The sequence below is a fragment of the Gopherus flavomarginatus genome, chromosome 9 (genome assembly GCF_025201925.1).
Source record: "Gopherus flavomarginatus isolate rGopFla2 chromosome 9, rGopFla2.mat.asm, whole genome shotgun sequence".
Lineage (NCBI taxonomy): Eukaryota > Metazoa > Chordata > Testudines > Testudinidae > Gopherus > Gopherus flavomarginatus.
In genome coordinates, this window is record NC_066625.1 from 29560109 (window position 1) to 29575515 (window position 15407).

Below are 15407 nucleotides of genomic sequence, written 5' to 3' on the forward strand. Positions count from 1 at the left end.
TGAAGTTGTGGGTTGTGTGTCTTTGGTGGCAGTTCCTCAGTTTTGGAATTCCCCACATAATGGAAAGTAAATACTCCTGATTTACACCAGTGTATTTAGAGAAGGATCATGCCCTGGGTGCTTAGGCATTAGGACAATGGAATCACTAGACATAGCTAGGTTAAGTGGACAAACATTTTGGAGAAACTCATTCTTCTCCTTGGAATGTTGAGGCCAAGTTTACTTGACACCCACTTAAATAGAGCTGAAGTCACAGAGCTACAATCCTATGAAACTCTGAGAAGGTACCCTTGCCAGTTCTTTCACTTTTGTAAATAACATACCAGAAAAAGAAAACAAAACAAAGAAAACCTCCTTTCACATTTCCCCACCACAAAGTGAAAGACCTGAAATGTGCGCAGACTGAATGCTAGCAGAGTTAAACACTTATGTCACTGTAAAAGTGACTTACATTAAAATGTAGCTATCTTACTTATAAATTTAAAGCAGATTTTTAAAAAAGGTCTTTTTAAAAACAATTCACGACCATTTTGCTGTGGGAAGATTTGGATGTTTATCATGTTGACATTTGGGGCTTGATTTGCATTCAGCATACTCAAAATGCTCTAACTAAAAGGAGAGAAAGGCTTTTGTTCTAGAACACAAAAGTATCAGACTGTACACACACTCATACAATGATGTATTGAGAAAGAAACATTCTGCATGATTGTTTATTCAAGCAGGTAGCAGCATGTCATGGTATAATTCCCCACTCTGAAACTTAGCGTCCAACAGATAAGGTACCAGCATGAATTCCTCTAAGCTCCATTACCAGCTTAGAACCTGTAGCGCTGCCACCAGCCAGGAATTCCAGTGCCTGGTACACTTTGGTCCCCCCAAAACCTTGCCCAGGGACCCCCAAAACCCAGACCCTCTGGATCTTAACACAAGGAAAGTAAACGCCTTTCCCTCACCGTTGCCTCTCCCAGGCTTCCCCTCCCTGGGTTACCCTGGAAGATCGCTGTGATTCAAACTCCTTGAATCTTAAAACAGAGAGGAAAATGCCCCTCCTTCTCTCTTCCCCTCCCAGATTCTCCCTGAGAGAGACAATAATCCTAACACAGAGAGAAATTAGCCTCTCTCTCCCCCTTCCCTCCTTTCTCCCCACCAGTTCCCTGGTGAATCCAGACCCTGTCCCCTGGGGTCTCACACCAGAATAAAAAAAACAATCAGGTTCTTAAACAAGAAACTTTTAATTAAAGAGAGAAAAACAGTAAAAATTATCTTTGTAAATTTAAAATGGAATAGGTACAGGGTCTTTCAGCTATAGACACTGGGAATACCCTCCCAGCCTAAGTATTCAAGTACAAATTAAAATCCTTTCAGTAAAATATAAATTTGAACTCCTTCCAGTCAAATACACATTTGAACTCCTCCCAGCCAAATACACATTTGCAAATAAAGAAAACAACCATAAGCCTAACTCGCTTTATCTACCTAGTACTTACTATTCTAAACTTATAAGAGCCTGTATCGGAGAGATTGGAGAGAAACCTGGTTGCACATCTGGTCCCTCTGAGCCCCCAGAGTGAACAACCAAAATCTAACAGCACACACACAAACTTCCCTCCCTCAAGATTTGAAAGTATCCTGTCCCCTGATTGGTCCTCCGGTGAGGTGACAGCCAGGCTTACAGATCTTGTTAACCCTTTACAAGCAAAAGAGATATGAAGTACTTCTGTTCTATTAACTCTTACTTATCTGTTTATGACACAGCTCTAAATACATTTTCCTGCAATATTACCCTGGGGATTAAACATCCCTTTTCACACTTAAAAATCATTCCTAAAACTAAAGAATGATTGATTTCTTTTTCATCATTATTAATTACCCCATGTTTAATTGAAGGAAGTTGCTTCTTATTTTTCAGCCTCTGCGTTTACAAAAAGTGGCACCATTCTACTCCCAACCTCTTTTCCACAAAATACTTGTGAACATTTTGGTGTCAGGATGATGAAGTATCTCCTTTTCGCCTTCTCTCTTTATAAAGTAAGCAACCTCAAATGCACCACACTACATATCTGCCTCTGGCGAAGGAGAAAAGCAAGTTTTAAGTTTTAAGTAAGGGACTATCTAAGAATGACAGGGTCATCAAAAATCAACATTTTAGGTTAAGAAGCATAGCCAAGTTTTCCACAGGTTGTGTTAAAAATGGTGTCTAGAGAGTTTCTACTTAGGTACAAAAAAGCAGGTGTCCCCTGAGCCACATACCATCAAATTGATGTTTGAGAGAAAATCCCAATAAAAATCAAGTGAGAAAAATGGAGAACAACGAGAGAGAGAGAGAGAGATTTAGAACACCTCTCTTTTATTTTCAGATGTCCACTTTCTTAAAAGTAACTGGGCAGCATCTTCCAATGAGGTAACAGCAGAAATATAGTGGCAATATGTTTAGCACATCTATGCCTTCCTTTTCAACAGCAATAAACATTTCTTTTCATGAGTTTGCAAATAATGTAATCAATGTGAATACTGCCATTCCATAAAAAGTTTTTCTTTTTTCATGCATCACATTCATAGCATCTGCTATAATGGCATATTCTGTGGCACTATAATGCTGTGTGTCAGAACATTATATATTACAAACTGCATTGCTATGGTGCAATATAAAAGTATGAAGCACCTGTCAGTTTGTAACTAAAAAGTGTTTTGGCAATAATTATGTGAATTAAACTGGAAAAATAATGGCAGAAAAGTGTCTGCTGTTCAGAAGCATGCAAAAAACAAACAAACAAACACACACACACTATAATCATGGGAATCTGGAAGATCTTAAAAACAAACTGACCAAATATATTATTAGTGTTATAAATGCATTTTTCTGAACTACCTGGTTATATATATTCATTTAACATCAAAGAGAATAATATGCAAAATATCTACATGCATCAAATGTATTTAAACTCTTTGGGTCTCAGCCTACTGGATAATCTCTCTACAGTGGCTTTATCCTCTTACTTGAAAGAGTAAAGTTTTACTTTTGTAAATAAGAACTGAAGTTGGCCCATAATGCAGTAAGTGTCTAACAGATTTTTTTAAAATGTTTTCCTGGGTCATTTTAGTAGCTTTTTCAAGCACACACAAATCTTCATAGAATAAGGACAGTTTTTTAATTCTCCCACTCACTAATCCTAATGGCACCTCTCTTTCTACTCTTCCATTACATTTTAGTGCTGGTGAGATATTGAATTAACCATTCTGGAGACTGAAACCCTCAGTTTTACATAAGAAGAAAAGGTAGTGTGAATGTGAAGTTCCCCTTCCCTGGCTCAAGCCTGCTTTAGGATGACCACTTCTAGAGGCAAATAGGTAGCTCCTGGTGAGTGAACTGACACCATTAACTCCTTCCCTGCCGGCCAGAACGTTTTATTTTTCACTCATTTTTTTCCTCCTTTATTTTATTTGAACATCCTGACTCACAAATGGGAGAAGGTTGAATTGGGAGGTGAAAAGTCTGGCATCTCAAAGGACCAAAAGCACAGAAATACTATTTAAAAAAATAGATCAGCTTTTTATTGTTTTTTTTCCCCTTTATATCTGGACATCTTCTGGTACTTTCCTCATCATGGGGAGAGCTATGCCTGCTCATGGTGACTGTAATTGGTTGCACAAGGATGAAGATGGCTTTCCATCCCATTATGCACCTGCACAAAGGCTAATCAGAATCTGGTCCACTGTGCTTAGCCTTGCACACCTCACTCCTCATGTAGTGCAAACCAACAAAGTCTGGCTCCCAATTTCAGTACCGCCAACCCTCAGCATAGAAAGTCATGGATCAGACCCCCAAAGTCATGAGGATTGACTTCAAAATAATAAAACTACGATGCTCTTCATTTGCGTTCTGGTGCTTGAGCCTTTTTGCTCACATTTTCAAAGTTTCTCTGCAACCCTCAGGATAGAAGCCAAGCCTCTCATGTAAATCACATGATTCCAGGAGCTGGGGTTTAAAATAAAAAACACAGAGCTCTTAAGCATGATGATAAACATCACAAGAACTGGCCACACTGATGTCTCCTTTATTAGTTGCACCCAAAGACACTTCTCCACACTCCTCCTAATGAACTGAAATTTTGTGGGGTGAGAACATCCAAAAGTGAACAGAAACATTTTTTTTTCACATGAAACTTTATAAAAGAAAAATAGGTAAATAAATAAAAAGTCCTCACTAATAATGCACAGATCCCTGCAAATGATACGTGTCTATCTTACTATTTACGGTGCAATAGTACTTCAGGGTCCTCATTAGGGATCAAGACACCTTGTGTTAAGCACTGTACGAACATATAACTAAGATGCCCTGAAGTGCTTACAAGCTAAGTATGAGACAACTAGCTGATGCAACAAACAGATTGGAAGCACAAGGTAACAATCAGACAATTACAAACAGCAGGATGAGCAATGGTCACAGCATTCCAGCTCTCATTCCGAACCAGGGGCTTGTCTGCAGTCTGGACCATGGAGTGTAAATTATAGAGAACTCTAAAGTCTTACACTCAAACTTCCCTATATAGACCTTGCTAGCATGAACTACAAGGTATCTACTTTGCTTTAACATAGTCTTATTTGAAAGAGTACTACATCAAAGTGAACTAGGTACCTTTTAGTTTGCACCAGTGGGGTCTATACAGGCCAGTCACTGTGCAGCACTTTAGAGTTCTCTGCAGTTCACGCTCCTGCAGTCTGGACTGCAGTGCTGTGTAGACAAGCCATAAGATTTATTCCTCCACTTCTTCACAATTAATACAGATAGTTTACCAAACATTCAACAGTTCCTTGGATGCAAGAAGCCTCCCCACGGAAAGAAGGCCCTTCTGTAAGTCGTCTTTTTTTATTTTTTTAAATCAAGTCTGTAAGTTTCAATCACCAAGGACAAACATTGAGCTTGAACAGGATAAACAGACCTATGATAGCTTCTTATTATAATAATAAAGTTGTCAGTGGATTTTAAATTAAAGAAACCAATGTCCCCTTTGAAAACTCTCTCATTTCTGCAGTCTCGGATCGCCCTCCCACTGCATAAGTACCCTCCTTCTATATAGAATTCCCCTCTGTAATTAAAACCATGCTTCACTCAATCAAATTCCTTTCACTGAGACCCACATTTTAAATCCTCAGCTGGGTTAGAAATCACATCTTTTCAAAAGGCAAAAATTGTATCCTGTCCATGAACTATTTTCTTTTCTGAATTTCTAATATACATTACATAAATAGCATTCTTCTCAGACATAGTTTTATCTTAATTAGCTTAAAGAAAAAGATTAAACCAAACCAAAAAAAACAAAAACAAAAACAACAATACACACACGGACTTCAATAGTTCAAAATTCTACCTTTTGAAAAGCCATGATTGTTTCCTGACCGTGAACTTTTGCCTTATGAATTGCTAATTCAGTTAACAGGTTCATTCTGCTCTGAAATTTGCATCGTGAAAATTACCAGCTTTACAAGGTCCTCTGTGTACCACGCAGTTTGCATGTTTTGTTATGAAGGTTGTGTCTCACACAGGGAAACAGTAGGTTGGTTCTGAAAAGGTAAGAATGTAAGAAATGGTTGTTTAAAAAGAAAAGATTTGCAGTTAATTTTTATTCGTATTGTTTGCCAGTATACAAGATAGGCATAGGTCAGTCTGAGCTACTACTTCTGCCTTTGAGAATAGCAGCAACTTGATTTGATGTTCTGGATCTTTCCTAAGAAATTTCGTACTTTCCCTTGTAGCAAGGATGAGTGATTTATCATACAATGAGTGCAGAGGGCGAGTACACAAAAAGTCTGATCCAAAACCAAATAAACATCAATGGGAGTTTTTCCTGTGAGTCTTCAGACCAGGCTCTCCAAAAAGAAAAAATGTGTGCATGCACAAGTAAATATATAAATTTAGATTTTAAGATCTTTGGGCCAGGGATGATCATTTTGTTCTTCTTGTACAATGCCTAGCACAATGGGATCTTTGTCCAGAACTGGGGCTGTTGGGAGTTACCACAATTCAAAATAATACATAACAACTTCTTCTCCCTCTTAAAACATGTACTTGTGCTACACCCTGGAGCAGTCAGAACATGGATTGAGACCCCCTGATCTCCCTGCTGTTTTGAGGAGGGATTAAACTACCCAGGAATCTATTCCTAATGCAGTGCATGCTGCCCTTGTGCCACTGTAAGTACACAGCAGGGAACTTCTGGGGGATGGAATCCAGGTTGTTTCCACTCCCCACTCTTTCCTGCCCCTTCTGTGAGCAGGGGACATAGTGTCAGCCAACATATGAACTAACTACAACATACTGTTTCAGTCACACAGTCTTAAGGACAATTTGGGATACAAAGCTGGTTTTTTCAGTTTACTTTCATAATACGGCTGAAGCAAACTCTCTTTGGATCAAATATAACTGATAATTTTGATATTTCCAAGCAACGTCCTCCTGCTTAAAGGAGCACAAACCCCTTAAACCTCAAAGTACCCTTGATCAAACATCATGCTCTCCTCTTATAAACAGTAGGAGTTACAAAGCAGTAGACAACTAACACCCTGATTCAGCGAACTTCTTACGCACATGCCTTATTTAAGCATGTAAATAGTCCCACTGGCTTCAGGACCTTGCTGAATCAGACCCTAAGCAATTAGTGGAAAGGATGCTCCCATAAACTGGAAACAGGGAAAATGGGTCCTTTCCTTTTCTGTCATATATCCAAATAAAATATCAGATTTACTTGTGAAGTAGGCTCACCTAGACTTCTATAAAATCTTTCAGAATATCGAGCTCCCAATACCTTTCAAACTAAAAATCCAAATACCACCAATGGGTAAAATAATACTATATGGAATCTTAGTTTTAGGGGCACAGGAGTCCCAGAAAGCACCTCTCTGCACTAGAAAGAGGGTTGTCTAAGGTAATATACAAGACTGTATAATGATATGGTCTTGTTTGGAGTTGTCATAGTTAAACTTCACAGCTGTCTTCCTTTATTCATTTGAGAATGAATTTCCTATAGCTTGGTGGGAAAATGGCAATTTATGAAAGAAAAAAGAAAAAAGGAATGACCTCCTTGGAGAGCAAATTGAGTATCCTACTCTACATAATTATCTTCTGTAAAATCCGAATTCATCTGCTTGTATGTTTGCATTCACTGAAGGATGTGACGCTATATGACTGTAAGCAGGGACAGACACATTCACACTTCCATAAACTTCAATCATAGCAGCTGATGGTGATGAATGTTTGTTTCATTTCAATTCCCCATCCTGAATGTTAGCAATTCCACAATACTGCTAAACCTTTAAAAATGAATCAACTTTGATCTTTGGATTCCAAATACATTATTTTATGTACGTCAGATACAGAGCTGCTGACAAAAAGCAAGCAATAAAAAACAAACTGAAACAAAATTCTCCATGTACTGTAGTGCTAATTCTTTGAGCCTAGAATTGAATCTCTCGTTGCTATTCTGATATAACATGGCACAGCCATCATTGGTATATTTCATTGTTTGTTCTCTGTATAGCCACAAAATTCTTACCCTGTGTTATCAAAACAATCTTGTTACAGAATAATTTCAATGAGTCGATACACACCAGCAGTTTGAAACAGCAGGGATTCGAAGCCTGAGGAGAACAAACTCTTAGCACTTTATCTTCCTTGATTTACTGGAACACATAACTGATGGATAAACAGGATACAAATCTCATGAAAAAGCAGCAAGACCCTTTTCTAGAGACCCAGGGTGCATACAAAACACAGCCTCTGATGGCTTTCAAAATGGAAGGTCTTTGAACTGAAGGAGAATCTCATCTTAAGACTGACTATGTGAAAAGCGTGTTCCAGTAATGTTAGTGGCACTTGCAGTTTATCCTAAAGCTCAAATACTTTCAAGTTCTGCTTAAATGCCTAACATTAAAATGTACCACAAAGCACTTCAAAAAGATATGTATAATCCACACCAATGCTAAACAACCCTGCTCTATAAAAAGACACATTCAAGTTCTGTAAAGTAGTTCTGTTAGGAATATTTTGTTGGGTTAGGGAGAAGATATTTATCATGTTTGCTGGCTACATTCATGTTATTCATTTGTTATAGTATGGCAGGGTTTATATTATAGGCAAGGCTAGAATCATCCCCTATTAAGATTACCCAACATACAGAAGTACATTGCAACTTAAAACCAGTAGGAACAAGAAGCAAATGAATGAAGTAAATGACACAGAAATATTAAACCCTTCTCCTCTCCAACTGGCTTTTGGGTCTTAAAGGAGCATCCAACACATTCTTCTCAAACAAAAGTTAGTTGCGAAAAATGCTGGGGGGGGGGGAAATCTTCTCTGATTTCATTTATTCAAGGGTCTTGAACAAACTAACACACCAACCAAAAGAGTCACACAGGGAGTCAAAAAGAAACAAAGCAAGAATGGGAGAAGTAAAGGAATGAAGTATGAATGACCATATTCACCCTCTCCCTATTATTTCTGCTTCAATCTATCAAAATATTCTTGACAACATAATGGTCCCCTAGGAGAATGTGCTACCTGAAGGGGTAGCAGATTCATCGATCAGCAGTGGGACAGGGAATTTGCCTGGAACAGCAAATCAGGAGTCACTAAAGCTAGGTCACTCTGGACAAAGTCAAGATCAAATGATAGGACTTTACTGTATTTGACTTCAGCCAGGGTTTCTCAAATGTGTTCATAATGTGGGCTGCATCTTAACAGAGAGATTGTCTTTAGATATTTCCCTTTTAAAAAGAGTGAAGAGACACTGGTATGCTGCCTAATGTCATTGAGTCATAGACTTTGAGGTCAGAAGGGACCAATATATTCATCTAGTCTGACCTTCTGCACAATGCAGGCCGCAGAATCTCACCCACCCACTCCTGCAACAAACCCCTAACCTATGTCTGAGCCACTGAAGTCCTCAAATCATGGTTTAAAGACTTCAAAGTGCAGAGAATCCTCCAGCAAGTGACTTGTGCCTCATGCTGCAGAGGAAGGTGAAAAACCCCCACGGCCTCTGCCAGTCTGCCCTGGAGAAAAATTCCTTCCCAACCTCAAATATGGCAATCAGCTGAACCCTGAGCATGTGGGCAAGACTCACTAGCCAGACACCCAAGAAACAATTCTCTGTAGTAACTCAGATCCCACCCCATCTAATATCCCATCACAGGCCACTGGGCATATTTACCGCTAATAGTCAAAGATCAATTAATTGCCAAAATTAGGCTAGCCCATCATATCATCCCCTCCATAATCTTATCAAGCTTAATCTTGAAGACAGATATGTCTTTTGCCCCAAAACCTATCCCTGAGGAACTCCACTAGTAATCTCCCTCCAGCCTGACAGTTCACCTTTCAGTATGACCCATTGTATTCTCCCCTTTAACCAGTTCCTTATCCACCTTTCAATTTTCATATTGATCCCCATCTTTTCCAATTTAGCTACTAATTTTCCATGTGGAACCATATCAAACGCCTTACTGAAATCAAGGTAAATTAGATCCACTGCGTTTCCTTTATCTAAAAAAATCTGTTACCTTCTCAAAGAAGGAGATCAGGTTGATTTGGCATAATCTACCTTTTGTAAAACTATGTTGTATTTTGTCTCAATTACCATTGACCTCAATGTCCTAAACTACTTTCTCCTTCAAAATTTTCCAAGTCCTTGCATACTGTCAAACTAACACCTATAGTCACCCGGATCACATTTTTAACCCCCTTTCTTAAAAATAGAAACTATGTTAGCAATTCTCCATTCATACGGTACAACCCCTGAGTTTAGAGATTCATTAAAAATTCTTGCTAATGGGCCTGCAATTTCCTATGCCAGTTCATTTAATATTATTGGATGAAGATTATCTGGGCCCCCTGATTTAGTCCCGTTAAGCTGTTCCAGTTTGGCTTCTACCTCGGAGGTGGCAATATTTACCTCCATATCCTCATTCCCATTTGTCATCCTGCCATTAACCCTAAGCTCCTCATTAAAGAGTGAGGCAAAGTATTTGTTTAGATATTGAGCCATGCGAAGATTATCCTTAACCTCTACTCTATCCTCAGTATTTAGCTCTTCCACTTCTTTTTTTGTTTTGCTATTTATATGGCTATAGAACCTTTTACTATTGGTTTTAATTCCCTTTGCAAGGTCCAACTCTACATGGCTTTATCCCTACATGTTCTGACCTAATAAGGCAGCTTTCCTTGCTGATTCCTCTCATCTTCCACTCCTTGTAGGCCTTCTGCTTTTTTTTAAATACCTCTCTGAGATGCTTGCTCATCCAGCTTGGTCTACAACTCCCGCCTATGAATTTTTTTCCCTTTTCTTGGGATGCAGGCTTCTGATAGTTTCTGCTTTGACTTGAAGTAATTCCAGGCCTTCTCCGCCTTTAGATCCACAAGTTCTTCAGACCAATCCACTTCCCTAACTAACTTCCTTATTTTTTTAAAGTTAGCCCTTTTGAAATAGTCACAGATCTATTTTTGTTTATCCTTCCATTTAGTTTGAACTGAATTAGCTCATGATCGCTTGAACCAAGATTGTCTCCTACAACTATTTCTTCTAGGAGGTCTTCACTACTCACCAAAAACAAATCTAAAATGGCATCCCCTCTTGTTGGTTCAGCAACTACTTGGTGAAGGAATCCAGGAAAATCTGAGCCCTATTATTATAACTAGCACTTGTCCTCCAGTCTATATCTGGGAAGTTAAAGTCACCCATGATCACACAATTCCCATTAGTATTTACTTCATTAAATACATTAGAGAGGTCTCTATCCATATCCAAATGAGATCCCGGTAGTCTATAGCACACCCCAAGGACTATCCCAAGGGTGGCTCTAGTAGTTTTCTTCCCCAATGTGATTTTTGCCCAGACAGACTCTGTCTTATCCATTCCATCCCTTCTTATTTCTTTATAGTCTACCTCATCATTGATATATGCTACTCCACCATGATGCGATTCTCCAGCCTACTCTCTGTTCCCTCTGGCTGCAAGTCCTCTCAATTCCTATTCTCCCTTGCAATCCTCTGCAACCCATTGCATATCCTCCTGGGGCTCATATTTGGTGTTATCTCCATTGAGTCCTCCCATCTTCCTATAGAACTAGCTGCTCTTCTCTTCTTCATTGCCCTCCCACCTTCAGTAACCGCGTGCTGTGCCCCTTCTTCATTTTCCAACTCTGCAAACCTGTTCCTGAGCTCTATTTCTCCTTCACTAGCCTGTCTTTTCCTCTGCTTGATTCTCTTGGTCACATGCTTCCACTGTCCACTTTCCTCACCCAGCAGTCTCCCCTCAGAGTTCTTTGGTCCTGCTTCCATCTGCTTCCCCAACTCCACATGTCTTTGCTCCATCTTCCCTTCTAAACTCAACCAGAGTTCCACCTGCATCTCCAATCCTTGGATCTTTTCTTCCATCAGCTGTTTCAGGTGACACTTCATGCAGATGAAACTCTTTTCAGGTACCCCATCCAGGATCATGTACATATCACAGCTTCCACATCCAGTCATCTTCATTATGTCTTTCACTGCTTGCGTCACTACCACTGCTGCCTCTGTATCTGTCATAGACTTCCCACCTAAGTCTTGTTAGTCCAGGAAACACAAACCAAACCAAAACACCACCACCCACAGCAAAACAAACTCCCAGTGATCACCACAGCACTGCCAGAACACCACACATTCCCTTCACTAGCCTGTCTGTTCCTCTGCTTTGTTCTCCTACTCTTCTCCCCGAACTCCCCTTGCAAACTCCCACTCAAACTCCTCTGTTTACAGCTTTGTTTGCTAGCCCTTGTGCCACTGCAGCATCCTGTGATGCAGAAGGGACCAGGAATACTCCATCTGGCCCCAATTATAGTTGCAAGAATGAAGGGACTTGTTTCTCAGTAGTGAGGGACAAGAGATTTTCACTGAGAGCCTAAGCAGTCAGACCCAGTTCAGCAGAAACCAAAAGAACCTACCAAGGTTTGATAGAACAGAAAGCAGGAGACTCTCTGTTTATGATCAAGCTGAAAACAATATGTGGTGAGTAAAAGTCTGTCATTTTTCTGGCTTATCTTGTTTTATTGGGCTGGAAGGAGCCAGAAATTATATATTTACTTTCAGGTGAGACTTTTGGGACACTAAAGAAACGTGGTCCATCCCAACAAAGTAATTGGGGCAGAATCTGAGGCCCTAAGAAACCTGGGAATTCACAAACTTTCTTTAGGACCAGATAAAAGCCCAGTTTGCCATCCAAAGAGGCCTCTAAAAAACTGCAGCATGATCATCAGATGTTTGTGCCATCCATTTATAATCACATACCATCCATGCTGAATCTACAGTAATCGCTAATATGGAAAATTAACATTAGGGATATGGTTAATGTATTTTTAGTTGTCTTTATTGTGCTGAATATTTTCCCCTTTTGAAAATCTCACATAATCTGCTCTTGCTAACCATTTTATCCCTTTCCCTGGCTTCCCATCTGTCCATTCTGTTTCTGTCAGCTGGACACAAGTAGGACAGCCAGCTCCACGTGTTCACCAGACAGTCATCTGCTGCCACATCCTGTTGCCTCTGGGTTAGGGAACCCCTGAATTAAATAAACTGTAGTCATTACTTGTCCAGCAGGGTATGTACCTGAATTTCTTCCTGCAGTGTACACAAACAGTGATTCCAAAAGAAACAGAAGATTGTAATTAGATTTCATCTTGTACTTTATTCTACTTACCTCTTGATTTGTTGAGCAAAGTTACAAAATGAATAGTAATACCTCTCCAACATGCCCTTACCCCAAAGTCAAAACACCTTACCTTCCCCAAACTCAGGAACAACTTTTCAGATTGGCCATTGAGACATTCATTGATGCTCCTGACAAAAGCTTCCCGCTGGACTTACTTACTTAATAACAATATGGCAGCTGCTCCCTGGTGTGATGGCTTAGTCAAGATATCAGGTGGAAATAAAATTCACTGTGAATTAGTTGTAGACTAGTTCAGAACCTGTTATTGTTGCAGAGATAACAAGGGGATTTGCAGAAAACACTCATATCACATTACGATTAGTGAGCACAACTTCACCCCTTGACGCCTGAATGTCTAGAGCTCCCACTAAAAGAGCAAGTACATATGCATTGGCACATCACATTGGAAAATCCAGGCTCCTGGGGCCAGGTAGTTAAAAGTGGCTGGATAGGTGTTCAGACTAAGTAGGATTATTTCTGCTGTGATTAGCCTGGATTCTTAAGGCTATGAGTGTTTATACCTTCCCCTATGAGAAATCTAATGCAATAGGGTTCCCCCACCCTTCTTAGAGGGAAAAAGAGAACAACCACCATGGAAAATTGCCTTCTGTTGTCTTAAGGAGACATGACCTTGCCAATGTATATTTCTGTCCCTCTCTTCTTCAGGATAAGGACAAGAGTTCCAAGAAAGCAGAACCTTGGAATGAAAACCATAAGCCTTGAATAAAGGCCACGTACCCCAATGCAGGAAATGATTCAGTGATATGACATTTGAATAACATCGCCATTTTCCCTGATTAAAAAAAAATAGTACTTATGTATTTGAGCATCAGTCAAGTCACAGTCTAGGCATTTTTGGCACTGACGAAATGCAGATTGTCTGCATGTCAATGACTAAATCACCTGCATAATGAGATGAAAGCAAGTTTGAGGCTAGAAACACGTATTTACATGAAAAACAAATGTTTGAGGAGGAAACGTTTCCTTTAAAAAAAAAAAATTCTGCTGAAGCATCTGGTCTTCAGTGAGGTCAGTGAGCTGGTATGGCCAAGATCTAAAGAGGCCAAATGACTTATCCAGTGTCACACTGTGGCTCAGCCAGGATTAGAATTGAAAAACTTCCCATCTCTTTGTCTATTGGGTCTAACCACTGGATCACAAATGGTCCCTGTATATAGGCTACTAGCATCATAATTTGTGCAGTGTGCAGCTGCCAGATTTCTTCTTCTTTGGCTCCCCTGTCTGAATGAACAAGCTGGGGTAAAGAGCAACTGTTCAAGGAATAACATCTACAAATATCTACACTAGCGTCTGCCTTCATTCTTGTAAGCTGTCGCCCAAAGGGTTTCCTTTTTACCTTTGGAAAATGATCAAAATCTTTTCCTCTACTTGTGGGAAAAGGAAACCAAAATGCCAGATCAATCAGGTGGCACGAGGAAAAGCCACACAATTTGCACCCTCTATCACACCTCTTATTCCAGCCATACTTTAGAAGGACAAGCTGTAAACCAGCTATACAATCTGCTCCAAACAGAATAGAAATCAGACTGTACATAATGCAGACTTCCCCATCCCAGGGGTTTCCGTTTTCTTAGTCACATAAATAATATATGAAATAAATAAATAAATAAATAAAATAAAATAAAATAAAATAAACAACATGCAGCCCACAATCCAGCCTAAGCTAGGCAGTTTACAGGGACTCCCTGCAGAAACCTTTGCTGTCTCAGTCCCTACTTCATCTTGCTTCCTTATAAATTGGTTGGAGCTAGCAGAATACCCTGGCTAGTGAAGCAAGAATCAGCAGTAATTTTTCTTCATTTTTTATGTAGTGTTCTAGCACCTGGATTTAGAGAGATCAAAATATATCACTATGCAAAATCCCTATTCATGGTTCAGGAACCTGCTATTCAGTTATGTACAACAACTCTGTCACAACCACCTATTTTATGCTTTAACTTTTAAAAATATTTAGCATTTATATAGAGCGCCGCACCACATGCACCAACTTTACATTTTCAAAGCTCTGCAGAAACATTTACTACTCAGTTAATCCTCACTGCACGTCTGAGAGGTAGCTACAGTAATGGTATAACCTTTTAAAGATGATGAAAGTGAAGTAGAGAGACAAAAGGTATGTCTACACAGCAGCTAGGAACATGTTTCACAGTATGGGTAGATAGGTGCATGCCAGCTCTGCTCGACCTAGCATGCTAAAAATAGCAGTGTAGCTAGTAACACAGGTAGCAACTCAGGCTAGCGGCCTGAGTGCAAATCCACCCAGACCCTCGCATAAATACTTGGAGAGTTCATCCAAGCTGCCACCTGCACTACCTGTAGGCCGGCTACACTATTATTTTTAGTGCACTAGCTAGAGCACAGTTAATGTGTCTGCCTATCCATGCTGGGAAGCACTCTCCTAGGGGCAGTGTAGACATAGGAGTTTGCACTCAGCATGTCTCAGCTATGCCTCATCTGCTGCTACCAGATCTACCACAGCTACCGTGCTGTTTAGGCTGGCACTAGCTCAGTGAGAGCAGTGCAAATATGTGTGCACAAGCAGGGGACTCACACCCCTAGCTCATAGGGTAGACATAGCCTAAGAATGGGCTACTAGAGGGAGTAAAATTCAGGAATCCTGCCTCAAGCTCAGTTCTTTACAACACAGTT

General features: G+C 39.9%; 1 protein-coding gene across 10 annotated transcripts in view; it reads right to left on the reverse strand.

Annotated features, from left to right (window-relative positions):
* Window positions 1-15407, reverse strand: part of RBFOX1 (RNA binding fox-1 homolog 1) — a 2697109-nt gene that overhangs the window by 2078980 nt on the left and 602722 nt on the right. The window lies entirely within an intron of this gene.